This window comes from Euprymna scolopes, chromosome 22, assembly GCF_053919585.1.
Source record: "Euprymna scolopes isolate OS-2025 chromosome 22, ASM5391958v1, whole genome shotgun sequence".
Classification (NCBI taxonomy): domain Eukaryota; kingdom Metazoa; phylum Mollusca; class Cephalopoda; order Sepiida; family Sepiolidae; genus Euprymna; species Euprymna scolopes.
Window position 1 is genome coordinate 32,523,152 of NC_136503.1, and position 6,194 is coordinate 32,529,345.

A 6,194-nucleotide genomic window follows, 5' to 3' on the forward strand; every position below is an offset into this window, starting at 1 on the left:
TTCGGATATGTCTAACTGATGAGCCCAAATGAGGGCGAAACTCGAGTCTGACTTCTGGTTTGTTGACTGTCGTAGCTCTTGTGAGCTGCAACGTTGTTTGGCTGTGGAAGTATATATATACAGAGATAGAGGGAAAAAGGGGAAGAAAGAGCATTACTGCATCACGGATGAAAGGTTTGTAAATTAGTAAGCGAAGAAAATAGGTTTCGCAAAAATGCTGGGGCCTTCAGGCCAAGATCACAATGTAGTATCTGTTCTGATGCTACACTTCATCTTTTCTGTCCTCCGTCAGTGGGGACAAATCCTTCTAGACTGGGGAAATTACAATGTGTGTTCCTATTCAGAGTGCCCCTTTTTGGGGAGCTAAATTTTCTCCACATTACAAAGCGACCTTATATCTAACTTTGCCCTCGTAGAGAGGCAAATTAATAGGAATAATCTAATATGTTCTCATAACAGACATGTGTGAATGCGTAAGCATTATTGTTATTGTGAAATCTGAACCGACCTCAACATATCCGGTCAGAGATAACAGAACCCCCCTCCCAAAGATTTACAACCCTATACTTATTTTAATTTGTATCACCCAATGATAAGACACATATATTTGAAATCATAAAAAAAAACAGTGAAACTTTTTTTAAATTCTTATTTATGCATTTATTGTGAGTTTGCGCGAGCGAAATAATTAACTAAAATACTATTTTTTCTCTTCATTTCATCTTCTTTATCTTTACTATTACGGTGCGAACTATGGCTAAACGGCAAAAACGTCTTTTACAAGCAGTATTGTTTCCACATGTAAACAATAATACTAAACATGATCCATAATCACACTCGCGCACAAACATGATGTTTCTGTCTGTACTAGAAATTTTATTATGAACTGTGTTCTTCAGAATTGTTTAATATATTCCAGCTTCCTTTGTTCCAACTCGTTTGACTCGTTAGTCTAGTGGTCTTTATCATTTCACGGTTTTGATACCTCATACTAATACAGCTTAAGATTCCGGAAGCTTCTTTCCAAGAACTGCCTACTTGCTTATGAAATGCTTTTATGATGATTTTCCCTTCTTACTTATTAACTATATATAATAGGCATCTCGTATCATCGCGATAATCATTTTTCGTTCGTTTCAGCTCCTTACATCAGGCAGTTTCATGTCTTATCTGGAGCGATTTCCATTTAAAAAAAAATATTCCCGCTCACGCCAGACATATAATGCTGCAAAACGCAATGTCCACAGTAATCCCATTCATCATTCCATTCTGTCCTTACGGTTTCATGACATCTTATATTAGCATAAGTCAACAGTATGAAATCATCCACCCACCATCAACAGTGATTAACCACAGTATAAACAACATGCGGAATTTTTCACTTAACAGATTTTTGTCAATCTAGTCAGTGACGTCAATATTTTCTCCAACAATCCCCCACCTGGCACACTCGATCACCGATAAACCTACACGAGTCCCCCGGACTACATTTCAATGCGTCTTCCTCATGTAGGACCACCTTTGACAAGTACATATGGAGAGGGGGTTGCCTTGGACAGGGGTGGTCTGACACGAAAATTCGTTTAAAACTCGTCGCGTTTGTTTTGGACATTTACGATAAACGGATTAAGAGATACCATGCGACCAGGTGGCATAGTTTAGTAAAAGAAAAAAAAAGAAAAGAAAAAAGAAAAACGCATAAACTAAATAAGATATATGAAAAACGAAGTTTTACAACGGTGCATGAGTATGCAAACTTACAATATATACATATATATAATCCTGGCTTAAGGTAGTTGCCTGTCTAGCCGCACTGATGAGCTGTGAAACAGCGAAACCGTACTGTACGTGGATGACTATAATTCTCTTCATCTTGAGTTGAGCATATTGAGAAGTGATGCACGAATTACCATTAGTGTATAAATAAATGCTCTTTGTGTAAACAAATCGAGCTTAGGTATTTCAGACGATGTTAAAATCACTAATTCACGACTCGCACAGCAGCCGCCGATTAGCGTAATGACTGTCGTACAGGCGGTAAGATTTCAATCCTGGCTTGAGGTAGTTGCTTGTCTAGCCGCACTGATGAGCTGTGAAACAGTACTGTATGTAGATGACTATATATATATATATATATATATATATATATATATATATATGTGTGTGTGTGTGTGTGTGTGTGTGTGTGTGTTTGTGTGTCTGTGTATACTTAGTCAGCAATCTTTCTTTTAAGCATAGTTTGTTGAATAACACTGACAATTCTTGTTTACTTATTCTGCTTTTGATTCTTTCTAACCTTCAAATAAATTTTCGTACTTCAGGCAAGTCACTAAAGTCACTTTAGGTCCAATTACTTTTGAATCCGTTTTGAGTCCTCAGGGATAATCAACTGAATGAATTCTGGTTTATTTATAGAAGTGGTTATATATATATGTTCAGAATGTGAAAGATTATATTATTATTTCCACAGCCAATCAACGCCGCTGTTTTTGCTGTATATATATATATATATATATATATAAGTTATAAAATATATATAGCGATTAAGCTACACTGAATATTCCGCGTTTCATCCACTCTAGGACTCTTCAGGCTTACGCATAAATTTATACTTTCGTATATTAATTTTATGTAAGTAAATGAAGTATATATATATATATATATATATATATATATATATATATATATAAGAAGTATGTCGTAGTTTGCTTGAAGCATTATTTATCGGATAAAAGGTGTGTTTGAAGGCTTGTCAGTGTAGGAATTATTCAGTCTGTGCAAACAGATAAATAAATGAATTAATAATGATATATATATGTATATATATATATATATATATATATATATATATATATATATATATCCAGGTGTATCTGGGTGCGCATCTGTTGTGTACATTTTGAACCTACAACTTAAACTCATATATTTTTTAGTTTCATCCTATACATTAACCAACAAATGCATAGAAATGCTAATATCTAGCAGTCCTATCTCATTATTTTGCTAACAGTTTTTCCTCTGATGAGAAGAATAAGCATTCTTTGAAGCTCCACGGATTAAGGATTACCTAACACAACAGTTTTGGAGTATTCTGCCGAATAATAAAAACTAATTGCAAACTTGTATTTTAAAGCTTTGTTCTTACTATGATTAATTAATATATATATATATATATATATATATATATATATATATATGTTTTACTAAAAAAATGTATCACTGATACATCGTTTTTTTTTTAAACATTCTTGCGACCATATTTCCACCTAGATTTGGATTTGCATCTAGACTCAAACAGTAGATGTGCGATTGTGTAATGCGCAGCTTCATTATGGACACATCAAGATGAAACTCCCCATCTCCAGGGGTATCAATTGTTTTCCTCGACTGAAAAGGAGGCCAACTATAGTATACTACTTTTAAACCCAACTTTCACATCACATAAACAGTTAACACTAGATAATATCTTTTATTATACATCTTATCGTGAAAAAATCTTCAAATATTTAAAATGATAAGAACAATGAATCTATTATAATGCTATACGTGAGTTAATCAACGTTTATTTTCGAAAGATGTTTTCGTATATATCTTAATAACGCTAAATATATGCGAAAACTCTTTAGTCCAAGGATTAGGTTGTTTTAAAACTTATGTTTTAATGTTTCGAATTAGACGTAATTCATAATTAAATAAACAATACAATAATATTTCTTTCAGATATTGCTATTCATTATAATGGATGCTTCTTATCGTTATAAAAAATCCCGTCTAAAACTCTCGTGGCCCAACGCAGGACTGTTTAATTAATCTTTCCCAGAGCAACAACAACTGACCACAAGGTATTCAAACTAAAAACATGGTATTTAAGAACATTTACCTTGCGATGAAGTATTGTAACAAGCAATCTATTGTTTAAATAACACTAACAACGAAGTATTGAAAGACCGAACGACAAAACCTTTCAAGCAACTCTGAAACTTGCACTGATTATTGCAAGTTTCTGAAAAAAAAATTCTAGAAACTTCCAAATAAAAAAAGTGAAGAAAAGATTGTTCAACGAGTAAAATGTTATAGATAAAAACATCCGTGAATTAATTTTATTTTTGTTGAACTAAAAAGTGACTTCTCGGCTTTCATTTTTCCTTCTTTTGTGTTTTACTCAAATGAGAAGATTAGATGTTGTGACAAAAAGAAATTTATTTTTACCTTTTTCCTTCTATGGAAAAAAGGTAAACTTCAATTGAGTGAAAAATGTGTGATTTTTTGTTTCGCTCAACTTAAAAATCCATATTGCGTTGATCGTTAAGAAAAACCAACGCCACATTGAAAATCACAATTATTTTCTAACACATTCAAAGTCATATTAAATTGTTCTCTGTTCTTAAAAGAGAAAAATAAGAAACTAAGGAGGATTTCAAATCAACTATAGCAGAACTGTACAAATACCAAATAGAACAGTAGCAGAAAATGAAAGAAATATTTCAAAAACTGCTTCTGAAACAACAATAGAAAATAGACGCATTATTACAAACCTTAATAAAAATAAAAAAACAAGTCACGAAAAGCAATACAGAAAAACCTTGGAAATTCAGCGTTTTAATTAAATCAGAAAGTGCGCCAAACCTGACACTACAAAATATAGCAGAAGATTGATAACGAGTTATTAACGTTAAAAAGGATTTAAAGGCCACTGAAAAATCCTGCGTCGCTTACTAAAGAAATATGCATAAAAGTCAAATCGCTACTTTTGATCGATTTTTCCGTTCTTTTATATAAGAGTAAAATAGATAGATTGATGCTAAACATTTTCTCCTGAAAACATTAATATGATTTGTTCAAAATCGATTAAACGATTCTTGTACAATCTAGGACTTAAGCTTAAGTGGTTTGCAGAAGAAATTGAAATTAATCTTGTTTTATTAGTGTCTAATAACTATGCATCAAATTGAATGCCACATGATATATTTGAATGTTTATATGGGAAGTTGTGCACACAATCTTTTAAAATACTCCAAAGTTGAAATGTGAGGAATCGTTATTAATTGACGACTAAAATGTCATAATATTTGTATTAAACTAAATAGAACTAAATGTCGTCCATATTACGACCCCTTACATACAGAATTTCTGTATTAAGATTATTAATTGCCGGTTAATTAAATTAAGGGTAAATCCTGTACATATAAAAATTTAGGTTTTATAAACATACTCTAACGTTCTTGGCCTTTTGGCCAAGATCAAAGTGTAGTATCTGTTCTTCAGATGCTGCACTTCATTTTCTTGTTCTCTTTCGGTGGAGGAGAAATCCTTCACGACTGAGACAATTTTTATTTTTGTACCTTTTCTCCACGTTAAAAAACGACCCTGGTGTCTAACTCTGTCCCGTGGGGAGGCATAGTAAATAGGTATAATAAACATTTCCATTTTGTTTGCATAATTGCCGTCAGAGTTCACGGTTTTCCAATGGAGATTTGATATTTATATTGTTTCACGTTAAATATTCCGTTGGCTGCCACAACAAATGTACCACGTTTCATCTTGTCACGATCGTGTTGTAAACTGTTTGCTTTGAAGCCGAAGTCTGATGGACGTGGCACCATTTGTATCCAGTTAAAGTTGGTTCATTCATAAATTGCATTGTAGAAAACGATCTTTCGTATGAATGGGCGGTGAAAAAGCGGATCTGTTTAATAAGTGATACAAGAATTTGTTGATGCAGACGTTGTTTGGTGACTTTATTTGATTTTTTTGATAGACACACACCCACGAAATGTCTCTCGTGAAACGATGACTAAACATTCGGTACAACCACGGGATTTGATTCCCGTCTTTTTTTTTTCTCCGGCGCACCTTTCACTTTAAAAAACATAGCCATGAAAAGAAGAAAACTACGAAGGTCGAGTAGATGTATATTTTGCGTTTATCGGTTATTTATAAAGAAAAGTAAATTATATTTAAAGTAAGAGTAAAGTATTTCATAGCGTGGCATTTTTCTTGATTGAGAGTCAACGCTTAGGAAATCTCGCGTGCCACTCTATGATAAAGGTGAATGATTGTTTAATTAGACTGCCATTAACGTTGAAAAACAAACAAACAAACAAACAAACAAACAAACCAAAAAGGTCTCATGACTTAATTATTTTGTAGCTCTGTCAACAGATTATTTTCGTATTAATTATTTTATCTGTTTA

General features: G+C 32.9%; 1 pseudogene; it reads left to right on the forward strand.

The window, feature by feature from the left end:
- The first annotated feature begins 5,213 nt into the window (after positions 1 to 5,213).
- Positions 5,214 to 5,442, forward strand: LOC145244074 (U2 spliceosomal RNA; annotated as a pseudogene).
- The last annotated feature ends 752 nt before the right edge of the window (positions 5,443 to 6,194 follow it).